This window comes from Notothenia rossii (assembly GCF_949606895.1).
Source record: "Notothenia rossii genome assembly, chromosome: 8".
NCBI lineage: Eukaryota > Metazoa > Chordata > Actinopteri > Perciformes > Nototheniidae > Notothenia > Notothenia rossii.
Genome location: NC_136906.1, coordinates 76,413,094 through 76,421,881, shown reverse-complemented (window position 1 = coordinate 76,421,881; position 8,788 = coordinate 76,413,094). Strand labels below are relative to the sequence as shown.

General features: G+C 39.5%; 1 protein-coding gene across 7 annotated transcripts in view; it reads right to left on the bottom strand.

Moving 5' to 3' along the window:
• Positions 1-5,952: 5,952 nt before the first annotated feature.
• LOC307014260 (NACHT, LRR and PYD domains-containing protein 12-like) overlaps positions 5,953-8,788 on the bottom strand; it is a 39,496-nt gene continuing 36,660 nt past the window's right edge. For all 7 annotated transcript variants that reach the window (XM_079642129.1, XM_079642135.1, XM_079642133.1 and 4 more), the window contains one exon: positions 5,953-8,280. The gene's annotated coding sequence lies outside the window, so the exon portion shown is untranslated. The remainder of the gene's footprint in view (positions 8,281-8,788) is intronic.

The following is an 8,788-nucleotide window of genomic DNA, read 5'->3' as shown; positions in this document are numbered from 1 at the left end:
GATCACAGATGTCAGGGGGAGAGACGGATGACAAACGGATGAAAACAAACAGATTGTCCCTATGGTGTCGAGACAGGGAGCTCTTGGTCCTTGAGAAATGTCAAGTTAAACATACATCAATGGAGGCATGCAGCGCTGTCAGGGCGCATTAATGCAACACGCTGATGTTTTAGTAATGAGGACATGCTGCACACTGTGGCAGAGATGCAGGGATGCAAACAAGTGCCGGAGAGGAATGGGCCGTCACCCAGAGAATCAGACTCTCAGAGGGAATCGGAAATGGAGGCGGAAACAAACAGACAGGGAAACTGCAGGGAAATAGAAACAGCAAGTCATATATTTTGATTTGATTTGATTGGATTTATTTCGAATGTGTACAAAAATAATAATTCAAAAATGTCAAATTGATATACAAAAATATTACTGATTCTAAGTTATGTATTAATAAATAATCTACTTAATTACACATCCGAAAAGGGATGGGAGGAAGTTTACACTTATTTAATCCCACCCCTTCTCCCAAAAATTAAATTATAAAAAAATAAAAATAAATAATAATAATCTTAAAACGATTAATAAATAAACAGATACATAAACAAACAAATAAGCTAATAAATAAACAAACAAATACATTAACAAATACATAACAGCGGTAAATGATATTCAAGAAAATATAAATATATATAGTCAAACAGAGGAGGACTTTCTGGAGGAGAGAATGTTATATTCAAAGCATTATTTGCATGCGTTTTATTGATATTAAGCCTTGTTTTGGAAATCAAGCAAATCATTTTTGAAAAAGCCTTAAGCCATTTTTCCTAATACAGAACCTTTCTGCAGGGGTTTACCTCACTTAGACCCACTACTAAACATATTTAGATTAACTGAGTTTGGGGCTCTGGTTATATTGATTGCTGCAGTTGTTTTCAAAGCAAGAGTTTTAGGCCCCGTCCACACGGAGACGAAACCAATTTCGAACCGAAGTCAATTCCAAAAAAAGTCTTCCGTCCACACGGAATCGGCTCAAGAAATGTGTCCGTCCAAACGAAACCATTCGAAACCGCTGGAGACGCCGTAGTACATATGCCGAGCCTGTAAGTGGCACTGTACTTCCGCCACAAAATACACCAAAAGCAGCGAATAAGACCTTCCGAGCATGGGCATAAGGCATAAACAAACAAACAAGGTATCATGGTCGGTAGGGTCTGTAGCACGAACGCAACCCTGTGATCCGCCATTGTTGTTGTTGTTAGCGAAACGCACCAGCAATGACGCGGGGGTCAGCAGGAGAGGTGGGGAGAGGCGGGGCTATGGCGTCATCGATCCAGGAAAAGGTCGTATAGGGCTCCGTTTCGGCTTCGTGTGCACGAACCGTCTATACGATAAAGAACTTTAGCGGATACAACTGAAATCGTCTCCGTGTGGACTTAATTGCAGATAATTTGCTTCATCATAACATCGGATTCAATTTAGCTGACATCCAAAGCTTACAGGATACAAATTCAGAACAGCAGCTTGCTTTTATGTGTTTCTTGGAAAGCCATCATCACTTGTTTTATGTGCAGTTATCAACTTTACTGAAAAAAACCGATTTCAAAACTTCTTTATTGCCAGGTCATTATTCATTTGTTGAAATGCTTTCACCAGAGTAGTTGTTTTTGCCATCTCCAAATCTCTTCTCTGAATGCTTTACCCTGCTGGCTGAATTATCTGGGAGTTAAATTAACTCATCAAACATTTAGTTCAGTAAAACGTGTTGTTGCATCTATAGTCGTTACACTTTAACTGACTAATTCTCAGAGGGAAATATTCACAAGCATATTTTATCTACTCTCCAAATGCTCTCGTTGGAACACCACAAAAAAACAATCGTAGAGAGAAATAAATCCCATCTGTTGTCATAAAGCTAATCCAATGAACAGTTGGGAGATAATGTCCTGCTGAATCCTCATCGTTAGTGATTGTAAATGTAAACGTTTCATGAGTAATGGTGTTATAGCAACATTTAGAGACAAACATATTTCTTCAGAAGTTAACTGAGATATATACATGCCTTTTTATTCTATCTACTCTCCAAATGTGCTCATTGAAGAATCATCTATAAGTTGAATTTCACTTTTCTGTTATTGCTGATTGTAATTCACTAGAACATTTTGGTCTCACCTCAGTCATTATCATTGAGCTAGTTTTCGATTTTTTGTGTCAAAAATGTCAACTGAAATCTTCCGATTTTACTTGCACTGTATTCTCTTTGTTCTGACTCAGAGCCCAATCTTTCCTCAGACATTTTTGTTTCTGCAGCCCATACAAACAACTCATTACTGATGGCTAAGCTGCCAATTTTCTTGAATTTAAAACTTGTAGTTAGACCCATAATGCCTCTTCAAACAGTAAGACTTAGACTAAATGACATTACTATATTTGTATGTATGTTTTCATTGGAAATATACCACCCACAATTTCCTCTGAATGTTTAAAGAGACTCTAATATGCTCTACTGGGACATGTCTTCTTGCTTTAATGTTCAAAAAGCTCTTTATTGTTCTCATACTGCCTGTGCTGCAGCACCTCTTTTCACCCTCTGTCTGAAACCAGAGCCCAGTCTGCTCTGATTGGTTAAGTGGCCGGCTCTGTTGTGATTGGTCAACCGCTTATAGATGTCCCGCCCCTTAGCCTATCACATACAATATGTAGGAGCGCTAGCCAATAGAAGTGCGAGTGTTACATAGTGATGTCATTACGGTAAATGGTAAACCCCGAGAAGCATAACAGTGCCATTTTAAAATAAAGGTCTCTCTGAAGTATCCTATCAGTTTTGCAATACCATATTCTCTTACACAACTGCAGGGCAATCGGAAGTTTATTTAACTTTTGCAATCGTTCCTAAAGTGACATTTCCCCCCAAACCTTCTGACACTTTCTTCTGGGCTGTGCTGCATTTGCAGAAGAAAAGCAATTGTGTTGACAAAATGGAGTCCGTCCAAGTGAAAACTCTCTGTATTCATTAAATGTGTTCGGTCTCCCAGTCGGCAGCAGCAGTCATCAGAGTGTCAGCTCATCCTGTTATCTCCACATCAAATGTACCGTCGTCTTCACTTCAGCTCCACTTGACCCGCCTCACAACTGCCTCTTCATTCACTCTCAGAACTTCATTAAACTCTTTCAAAGTCAGCCTCTGCGTCACTTGTTCTCGCTCTCTGCCTCTCTGACTTTTGCTTCACTTCTTATGAATGTATTAAAGCACTCGGATGGATCAAACAGTAAAACGAGACGTGCACATTTAATCGGATTTCCGGGGGTAATTCAGAGTCACACTGAGAAAGGAAATTAAACGTGCAGAAAGGATCAACTAGCGCCGACCCTAAGATGTTAAAAATATTGGATGAAAGCTAACTGTTTCCAAAGGGTACGTGATGTAAAGTGTTGTAAGAAGTGCACCGTTTAAAAGATATATCACAAGAAACCTTTCCATAAAAAGGATCACAAAGACAAATGAATCCCGTCTGTGAATCGTAGACAGAATCCAGCGAACAGTTGGAGGAAGCCACAGGGTGAGCAGTGGTGTTATATCGACATTTATAGATATCATGTTTTTTAATTGAGATTCATTTTCAAATGGAAGCCGCAACAACCACAAAAACATCTCTGTATCGTCTGTATGATATGTTTTCAGTATGTGTGAATATGATGTTTTTCTACTAAACCCACTCCCAGTCAAACAAGCACTTGATAACATCAGTTTCCATACATCTGAACAACAAGAATTATCTCAGCAAAATATACGTTTTAACTGTACTGAGTGCTCATTTTCAGGGGGACGTTTGGACCAATACAAATAGTTTGATTGCTCGATAGCTGTGGCGCTCCACAACGATGTGTCAATTCCCCTTTGTTTCCCGTGTGTGAACCTAAAGAGGACATATTTTGTTAATTTTCAGGTTTTATTTTGTTATTGTTTTGGAGAGAAACTCCTTCTGGAGGGAACTTTGGGATTTTAGCCTTTTCAGACCATTTCAATGCACTAAAACCTATAACACACTACAGGAAAGAGAACGTTTTATTTTTTTTATTTAAACTATTATCAGTTTTATTGTGTTGCACTGTTGGAGGAGGCTTGGATCTAAGAATTTCATTGTCATAACTAAACTTTAGCTATGTACAAATGACAATAAAAGCCTTGAATCTTGAAAAAAAAAACACAAAGCATAATAGGGCCTCATTAAGGAGGCTAAGGTCATTAGGAGACAGGAAGGAAGGGCTCAGTTTGATCTTCCTCTCCATCATTGAAAGCGTCCTGCAGTACGGAGGCTCATTCTGGTTCACTGGCCTGTCAGTTCGACTTAAAGCTGGGGCAGTACGGCTCCTCAGGATCTGCTCGGAGGTGGTTGGTCACTCTGTGGGAAACTCCTAAACAGCTGCATTAACTGAACCCTCAGACTGTCTGACTAAATCACCCCGGACTCTTCACATGTCTTACATCAGGAGCACCAACGTCTGCCCTCTGGGAGGCTTTTCAAGAGCCAGCATGAACTGAAGTCAAGCAACAAGCCCTCCCAACGTCACTGTGGTCATGGTTCAGCCTTCGGATTTAAAGGTCACCTATCATGTAAAATCCACTTGCTCACGTCTCTTCTACATCACCATGTGTCCCCTCTTCTTCATGTCTCTTCTACATCAACATGTGTCCCCTCTTCTCCATGTCTCTTCTACATCAACATGTGTCCCCTTTTCTTCCTGTCTCTTCGACCTCAACATGTGTCCCCTCTTCTTCATGTCTCTTCTACATCAACATGTGTCCCCTCTTCTTCATGTCTTTTCTACATCAACATGTGTCCCCTCTTCTTCATGTCTCTTCTACATCAACATGTGTCCCCTCTTCTTCACGTCTCTTCTACATCAACATGTGTCCCCTCTTCTTCACGTCTCTTCTACATCAACATGTGTCCTCTCTTCTTCATGTCTCTTCTACATCAACATGTGTCCCCTCTTCTCCATGTCTCTTCTACATCAACATGTGTCCCCTCTTCTTCATGTCTCTTCTACATCAACATGTGTCCCCTCTTCTTCCTGTCTCTTCGACATCAACATGTGTCCCCTCTTCTTCATGTCTCTTCTACATCAACATGTGTCCCCTCTTCTCCATGTCTCTTCTACATCAACATGTGTCCCCTTTTCTTCCTGTCTCTTCGACCTCAACATGTGTCCCCTCTTCTTCATGTCTCTTCTACATCAACATGTGTCCCCTCTTCTTCACGTCTCTTCTACATCAACATGTGTCCCCTCTTCTTCACGTCTCTTCTACATCAACATGTGTCCTCTCTTCTTCAAGTCTCTTCTACATCAACATGTGTCCTCTCTTCTTCATGTCTCTTCTACATCAACATGTGTCCCCTCTTCTCCATGTCTCTTCTACATCAACATGTGTCCCCTCTTCTTCATGTCTCTTCTACATCAACATGTGTCCCCTCGTCTTCCTGTCTCTTCGACATCAACATGTGTCCCCTCTTCTTCATGTCTCTTCTACATCAACATGTGTCCCCTCTTCTCCATGTCTCTTCTACATCAACATGTGTCCCCTCTTCTCCATGTCTCTTCTACATCAACATGTGTCCCCTTTTCTTCCTGTCTCTTCGACCTCAACATGTGTCCCCTCTGTGGAAAGAGACTCTGAAAGTTTCAGGAACAAAGATTCTCTCTCTTTTTGATCCATTTCTATAAAAACCTGTCTGAAAATGAGCTGATCAGATTTTGGGCACTTTATGATGTCATAACGATGTTTTGTCTTGTGTAACCATTAGCCAATCACCAACCAAGGTAACCACTACGAACATTTGCTTCAGCGCCTGGCGCACTTCCTGAAGGGAAACGCAGATAATCAAAAGAAGAACAAGAGTGTCAGCTAATGCTTTCCAAAAAAGCAAAGAAAGAAAGGAAAGAAAAAGAAAGCAAACGGAGGGAAAACAAACTAACAAATTTATTTCAAAAGAAAGTTGAACACAACAAACGCAGTTTAAGAATGATTTAAGCTATTGTTTAGATGAATGCAGGATTCTAGTGTGGACTATATTTACATTGTATAACATGAATTAATCAGTATCATGAATTCATATATCGTATGACATAACAATGAGCTAGCAAAGCTTAACATCATAAAACACATGGCCCTTAGTTTCAGAAAGAGCCAGAGAGAGTGGAGCAGCGGCAGATCCCTCATTTCCTGATGATGAGAGACCAGGTGAGCTCATATAGAAGTTATTCCAAGCAATCAATTGTAGCAGTTACCACTATTACTACTACTTATACTTTAGTTCCACTTTATTTCATTAGTGACTAATAACCGCTACAGATTTATGTGTACAGCTGTTGGCTCAATCATTTGTAAATACATTTCAAAAGCTGCAAGAGAAACATGGATCAAGAGTGGAAGGGGGCCCACAGAGACAGCTTATGTATAGGGCCCAGAGTTTTGTGCTACGCCCCTGACAATGGATCACTGAAGGACAGAAAAGAGCAGGCTGCAGAGAGAGGAAGAGCCTGTGTGTTTCGACCGTCCCAAGTAACGAACATTCAGGTAAGACGGGTTTGCCATCAGGATATCAAACATTATTCACAATTGTAAATGTATTATCTCTGCCCGGGTGTTGTAGTTGGGTATTTGTTGTTGTCAGTCCCCTCAGGAGAGAAAGCTTCATGTTGTCTCCGTCCATAGAGTCAGGTGTCAGCAAACACAACCAGCAAAATGTGGTATAAAAGCACAAAAGAAAAAAATACAAATAAATTCATCTAAAACTAGATACATTAAAAACATGTGATAATAACAATAATAACATTCAGATCAGAATCAGATTACCTTTATAAGTCCCACATATAGGAGACATGTACATTGTTACAGCAGAAAAGAGCCAAAGACAGCTTAATGTTACATAAAGCATGCATACACAATTATTAACCTGATAAGCCCAAGAGGCCCCTATACAGGGGGCTGTGGGGTGTTTTTTCACGAAACTGTGTCTCAGGGCTTCTTAATATTTAAAAACCTATTAATGTGTCATACCCATTGAAAAGGAAGAAACTCAGCTAACTGACAATATGAACCATTTTTACCGAAACAAAGCACAAGTCTCACAAGCAGCGTCTAAATGAGCAGAATTGTTTTTTTAACGCACTTAGCACATAACTCAAGGTAAAAATAATAAAAAAAAATACCCTTATTACTTATCGTAATACAATATATTATCGTGTTCAATGGCATTAAAATGATAAAAACGCTGCTGAAGGTTAATCCATAGGTTAATCCAATGTGTCTGTCACTTTGAAATGATTACTGATGATCTATCATTCAATTTTTATCTCAAAAACGGAGATTTCTTATTAGCTTCCTTTTCCGGGGGCATGTTCCGGGGCATTCTGGCTGTGCAGCACTCATTCACCAATGGGTAATGTTTAGATGGATTTTAGGAACTCCCCCTCGATTCTATTGGCTCTAACGGTTAGAAAGAGATGTCAATCATCAAAATCGAACAAGGGGGGCCAGAGATATGGAAAATGCACACAAATGACCCAAGAAGTGTTTTTTTTTTTTTCTCTAAAAAGGTCAAATGTCACATGTTTTGCATCAATCTTGATAAAGGGTACTTATTATATGTTACAGTTTGGATTCCTAAAGCTTTTAGTCTACTATGCCATCATTCAAGGGTGGTTTTCACTATACTGTAAGTCATTATTTTCTTTGGACGGACACAATCACTTACATTGTTCAATCTGAATTTACTTTAAAATGAAAAAATCTATATTGATTCTGACTCTTCTCCATCCAACTCACAGGTTTCTCATTGCTTTGAGAAAAAAGATGATTAATTTACCCCTTTTAGAAGTGAAGATATAGTCCTTTGTTTTGGGAATGTCATTTTCGAGCCTGAGACCAGAAAAACAGTCTCAGGTCTGAACTGGTTCAAAAAAACTGAAAAACGCCATCATGTGCTTCTTGGTATAGAATATCTTCTTACTCCATGGAAATGTTACTCACTGCAGTTTATTTAGACTAGGTTTATGAAGAAAACGTGTTATTACCGGGAACATGAGTGAAAAATGGTCACGTGGGATTAATTGAGTCGGGGTGATTAACGCAAACATCTCATAATTGAAAACTGTTCTTCATGTTCTCCGTAGCCGTTCTTCTGACTGTTTCCAAAGATTTGAGGGACAGAAATTGAACCTCATGCAGGATTACGGGGCTGAACGCACTGCCATTTGTTGAGATGAAGATATTCCCTCATGGACCTGGAAGATAAACAGGGAGAATTCTCTTGTTATATAACCAACAATCACTTTAAACAGAGATCTCTTAAGAAATTAGTAATAAGTTACACAAAAGTTCAATGTGATGTTTAGAGAGATGTTTATATTCCTCAACTTTCCCAGTGGTGGGTTTATTTATTTAAAATATATAATATGTAACATTTCCTTATTCAAATGTCAAAAAACGATTACCCTATGGTATTTATACATTATTTTTGAGTTGTGTTCATCCAATACCTGTTCTTTCACACAAGTGAAAAGCTAGCATTAGGCTATAAAGGACCTCCCGTAATTTTCGGACTATAAGCCGCGCCTTTTTTACCCCATTTTTCAACTGGCTTATATAACGATGCGGCTAATCTATGGATTTTTACAGCTAACGGGCACCAGGGGACCTCCTAAATCTATGGATTTTACAGGTTACAGTCCACCACCTTTAACTCTATGGGCTCTATGGCCGGTCCGCGGACCCCCACCTTTAAGCGGCGGG